Here is a 6,394-nt window from a genome sequence, read left to right on the forward strand (position 1 = left end):
TTATAGTTTCAAAACTAAACTTTATACAGGATTGAATAGAATAATTTGATCAGCAATGTCAACAGGAATCATGGTGTAACTTATCAAGATGTCAAAATCTGACACGACCCACCAATCCGACACGATTCGACGCGAAAAAAAATCAAGTTTGGATTTGGAGTTTTCGGATTCAGGTCAAATCAGATTGGACCCGATAGCTGATCCGGAAAAAAGTGATCGGGTTGGGTTCAGGTCAACCCGAGTTGACCCTTTTAATATTTTTTAAAAAATATATAATTAATAAAATATTTCTTACATTTTTTTATATATTGTATGTCTAAAAAAATATTTATTGTATATTTATATCATAAATTTTCATAATTAAATATTTATTTTAAACATTTTTTATTTTTTAAATAATTGTTTATTTAATTTAATAAATATATTTTATTTTTCTACAATTAGACTTTCAAATTTAAATAATATATATTTTGGAGATTTTGTATTATGTTTTAAATTTAAATATTATTATTATTATTATTATTATTGAATTTTATTTTATTTTCTTTAAAAAAATTCAAAATCGGGTTATACGGGTTGATTAGTTGATCGGATTGATTCGGGTTCAGGTTCGGGTTGGACAATTTTTGAATAGTACTATTGCTCAACCCGACACAACCCCCCAAATTGACACCCTAGTGTAACTTACCATGGAAGAAAACGAGTGTGGAAACATAATAACTTGTATAATACATCAAAAATTGACACCCTAGTGTAACTTACCATGGAAGAAAACGAGTGTGGAAACATAATAACTTGTCTAATACATCAAAAAGTCTTGGTGATATTGTCTTTGACACGAACACACAATGAAAACAAAAAAATTCTTTTATAAATAAACAAATAAGAATAGCCCTTCTCGTTTCCCTCTCTACCAGAAACCTTGCACCACCGACCCGGCTGCTCAAGAGCTTGTCTGAAAACCACAACATGATTAGAGAAATCAGAACGATCGCTAGTGCTTACTCTTGATTCTAAAATTGGGTTTCATGAACCCTTTCCTACTGCTCATATATCAAACACAACTTCTCATCATTGTTGTAAAATTATACTTCATCACATAAAGTGTTTCCTCATCTTTTATTTCTTCCGGAATCCCTGAAAATTCATACAAGACTTTCACAATAATTTAAGAAAATTAATTCTATAAATTCGATTCACATGTTTGTTTCCTGGGTTCTCGCCAAAAGCCGGCACACTGGCCCCCTTTTTATTTTATTTTTTTCACCAAGTACTTGTCTCTGCTGATAACATACTCCTACAAAAATTTGTATATACTGCTATACTGTATCTACCCGTCAAGTTTCGTGTGAGGAGTCAAAGTTTCAACACATATGGAGCCAAATGACCTACTGGCCCCGATTACAAGGATATTGTGGTCTGTAGGTGGCTGATAGATCATTGTAATTATCAAAATGTTTGGTATATAACCTTTTTCAAGACATTGTGTGCACCACAATAGTTATAAAGCAGTCATTGACACTAGAATAGGACCAATTTCAACACACATGGCATTGGCATTGGCATTGGCATCTATGCATTAAACCAAGACAAAGTGACTGATCCCAATCACAAGGATATTATAGTCTAGATGCTGGTGAATAGGGCATTTCTATACTGTCTCTACCGGTCAAGTTTCAAGTGAGAAGTCAAAGTTTCAACACATATGGAGGCAAATGACCTACTGGTCCCGATTACAGGGATATAGCGGTCCGTAGGTGGCTGGATAGTCGTTGCTATTATCAAAATTTTTTGTATAGAACATTTTTCAAGGCATTGTGGGCACCATAGTAGTTATAAAGCAGTCGTTAACACTAGAATAGGACCAATTTCAACACACATGGCATTGGCATCTAGCATTAAACCCAGACAAAGTGACCTACTGATCCTAATTATGATGATATTATAGTCCTATGCTTGTGAATAGGGCGTTTTTATTTTCAAAATATTTTATAAAGTGATACTACTCTTAAAAAAAAGTATTCACTTGCAAAGCTGGTTAAGATTTTAACTTCCTTGCAAATGTTTTCAGCAACACGTATTTGCTTAAGCAGTCGTAACTGCCCCGAAAACATAAGCAAAAAACACGAGGAATTTGGCATGAGGAATATATGGATGCATAAAATAAGAGAGATTATATACAAATTTGAAGGTTTTGCATTCATTTTGCTGCTGTTTTTTTTTGACCCGGAAGGAACTTTATAGAAGCTTTGATTCTTCAAAAACCGTTTACAATCACTCCATTCAAATTATGCGACTGAAAGTCCGACACTCTTAGCCTTATGCTCTTATACCTCGGTCAGATTAGATCTAAGTCGATAACTAACAAACAGATTCCACTTCGACTATGTTAAAGTTATTTAATGCTTAAATAACTGAGTCACAAGCCTCAATGATTGCTCAAGTTTACAACTAGGAATAGCAGACAGAAATATTAGTCACAGAAATTTATGTTCTTAGAATCTTCGTTATCATACACAATGTAGAGCGGCAACAAGAATACTAATCTGTCGGCTTTTCCCCTATTCCCCTGAAAAACCAAAACACGTCTTACAAAGTCGCCAGAGTACGACAAACCTCTGCATTTTATATGTCCGGTATTTGCCATAATTCACATGAACATTCTTTACTCATTGTGATAGGGGGGAGGTTGAAGGAGATGTGAGTTTTTCTCTCTAATTTTCCGTAAATAATATTTGACAGCAAGATAGTTGTTAACTAGTAATGCACGAGAATGTTTAGCATCGAAAGTTTCAAACCATCGGGTATTTTTCACCTCTTGAATGCAATGCCAGTAATTCCAGTCCATTTCAACTAAATCCACCTCCAAAATTATATCCTAGAATCTCAAATTTAGATGATATGAAAGTTCAAGCAATGTCACTACGATTCTCAATCCGAATAATCCCTTATGTCTTTACCTTAAAAGTTAGACAAAAACTCCTTTTCTTGGTTGATTACTATAGCTCCTGGACAAACATTCTTTGCAAAACTTCTTTGCGAATTTCATTTTGATAACTCGGTTGATTATCAATTCGTTAATCTTGAACCGGTTGTATCATAACTCCAAAAACCAAAAAAAAAAAAAAAAAGTGAATTCAACAAGACCAGATTTGCATTATGCCTTCCCAGGTTTCAGACAACTACTGTAGATTTATCCGGAACCTTTGATTCTTCTTCTCCGCGACACACAGAAACAAACATCGAAACAAAGAGGAAGAGCCGAAAATTAAAGACATACAACTACATAGTAGAAGAAAACCATAAATTGATACCAAAAAAAAAGTGGCATCAACCAAAAGTAATGGGCACAAAATGAGAAATGGGTTGTCGGAAAGTTACCTTTTTGAATCAAAATCCGGCCATTTTGTAGAGAATGAAGCCGAGGAAACCGAAGAATATGAACAGGAAAAGGTAATCTACGAAGACAAAGAATGTGGGTGACCCATGATATTTCTTCGCCGCCGATTTCAGATTCGCTTGATGGTTCAATATTGGTCCCTCTTCATTTAATCCAACGTTCGCCATAATGATTGTGCAGAGCAACAATGTAGATCTCTCGTCGTCTCTCCGGCGTCCGGAAGTAAATGCAATTGATCTTGCAACATATAAAACGAAAATTCATTAAATTCTTAATTTATGAATTTCTTATTATTATTATTATTATTTGAAGAAATATTTATTCTCATTATTTAATTATATCAATGAATATTTATTTGTAAAAAAAAATAAAATTCTTCTAATTCTTAAATCTGAGTATGTTTGGTTGGTGTGATTAACTAATGATAAATATATAATCACACTTTTATCTAATGTTTGATTCAACTTTTAAGATAGATTAATAATCCTTTTGACTTGGTTTAAAATCTAATTTTATGATTAATTGTTTGATTATTAATCTAATAAATTAGGTGGAATAAATTATCATCACATCACAAATGACCTTTTTCTCCTTCTCTTATTTCAAAACCCTACTCACGTCGTCTAAGGCAGCTGAATCTGGTATCTCTCGATTTACCTCAATCGATTCTTCATCTTGGTTTTCACCTCAATCGATTCTTCAATTACAGGTACTCGATTGTTTATTTTGTTTAAATAACCCTGTTGGCTGTTACAAATAAACGCTGAAAACAATTTATTTGATAAATGTTTGCGTTTTCTGTTCAATCCTCGTTAATTCTAATCTTGTATTATTGTTGGCATTCCAGCACAATTGAATGCCGCTTTTTCAAATATGAATGCCACTTCAACTGGGGGTCCAAGAATTATGATATTTTAGGGAAATCCAGAGAGCGCAATTGCTTTATTCTTGATTATCTGGGATTATTATTTCTGTTTTTAATAAATGTAAATTATAATTACAAATATTTAATTAGCTATCCAATTATTTTAAGAATATATATTTAATTAGCATTTGAGGGCATTTTTGGTCATTGTAATAAAATTTACAAAATTAATCCATCATTTTAAAATAATACCAAACACCATGTTATTTATCCCACCATACTATTAATCTATATATCTCATTTTTTAATGACTCTAATTATTAATCATTCACTTATCCTATCACACCAACCAAACACACTCTACATATACTAGCAGCCATACATACGCATTGTGCGTGAAAATTTCAAAAAATGAGCATTTTGTATTGAAAAAAAATCTATGTGAGAAGAATCTTTTATTTGGGTCATTTATGAAAAAATATTACTTTTTATGCTAATAATATTATTTTTTATTTTGAATATTGATAGGGTTGACCCATCTTACAGATGAAAAATCTTGAGATCGTATCATAAGATGCCTACTTTTTTGTATTAACAACATGGCAAATAGACAAGGGAAACTAAACAAACACGCCGAATAATATTCAAATTTCAACCAACTAAATTCGAACACTAGTACTGGGCACAACACAATGTTCATCAAGCAGAAAGAAAAACTTCATGGACATTACAGTAATAGTAACATTGTTTCAACTAATTTTGTGACCCAAAAAAAAAACCCATCCATAAAATATATTTCATACACTACTAAACTAAATAAAATATTAATATAAATAATTTTTACTCTTTCTAAAGATGGGTTAGAAAAAAATACAAATGTAGAAGAAAATTGAAACATATGAATTAACAGAAAAATCATTGAACATAATTATCGAAAAAAATAAACAATTCCTGAATTACACGTATGCAAGAAAATCGACAAGTTGGTGTAGATGTCTCAAGCTTAATGATTAGTAAACAAATTATAACGGCCCGAAAATTCATGTTTGTAAATTTGCAGAAAAATTTGAAATTTTCTTTTGAAAATAATATAATCAAAATTGCTTCATTCACAAAACCAACTGATAAATCAAGTTTAAATGTTCAAAATAGCAGCGGAAGAAATTATTGCTTGCCAAAATAACAAGTTAATGTATTCAACAACTGATAAAATATTTGAGCATCAAAAATAAAATGGCAAGTGCTGAAACTGAGGTCCTCGGGTGTCACTACTGCCGACCCAAGCTAGCTCACTGGTCCCCGCCCTCGATCCCGACATCATCAACACCTACAACAATCAAGTCTAGTGAGTCTAAAGACTCAACATGCATATATCGTAAATAACGAGTAAATAATATAGTAAAATTTGCATGGGATAAAAATATCATGTCATGAGGCATACGTGAAAATAACTTGTCATGAGCAATTATAATACGTGTATAACTGAACTGAAAAATCATAGTAAAAATGTTTGCTCCTTGGAGCCCTGTACTGAAATAGCTAGTAATAATTTTCTGGTAAGATTATGGTCTACGCAAGTGGTCCCTGAACTGAACTAAACTGAGCTGACGGATACTGGGGACCGGACCGGTAACTGGTGACCGGATTTACGTCTGATCAGACTACTGCCACAGTATACTGGGTGAAACAACTGAACTGACCGGTAACTGGTGACCGGACCGGTAACTGGGGACCGGATTTAATCATGATAGTAAAGTGACCACAAGCAATATCGCATAAATCTCAAAATGAATATTTTTGCACGTAATATAATTAATGTCCACAATTAAATATCCTGTAATAATTTTACTGATGGATTGGATCGTTCCTAGGCTCGCTGCAACCTAAATATGCCATGAAAATATGCAATAGCTTTTACTTGACCAAACTATGCAACTAAATCCAAAAACTGAGACAAATGCGCCTAATGACTTCGTATTTAATCATGACTCCGAACCAACCCGAGCCAACACTGAAACATTATATAGTCATGATTAAAATACGCTTAAAATGATGAATTAATGCTCCTAAAATAGTTAGGACCGAAATCTAGGTGGATAGAGGCCAAAACATGAAACGCTCTTTCGAGA

General features: G+C 32.8%; 1 long non-coding RNA gene across 1 annotated transcript; it reads right to left on the reverse strand.

The window, feature by feature from the left end:
- On the reverse strand, nt 1-3,648 carry LOC140814265 (uncharacterized). The gene is made up of 3 exons (XR_012114084.1): nt 3,382-3,648; nt 776-955; nt 1-98 (listed from the first exon to the last, which is right to left on the reverse strand). It is a non-coding gene; the product is annotated as an uncharacterized lncRNA (long non-coding RNA).
- Between the last annotated feature and the right edge of the window lie 2,746 nt (nt 3,649-6,394).

Source organism: Primulina eburnea, chromosome 15, assembly GCF_022965805.1.
Source record: "Primulina eburnea isolate SZY01 chromosome 15, ASM2296580v1, whole genome shotgun sequence".
NCBI lineage: Eukaryota > Viridiplantae > Streptophyta > Magnoliopsida > Lamiales > Gesneriaceae > Primulina > Primulina eburnea.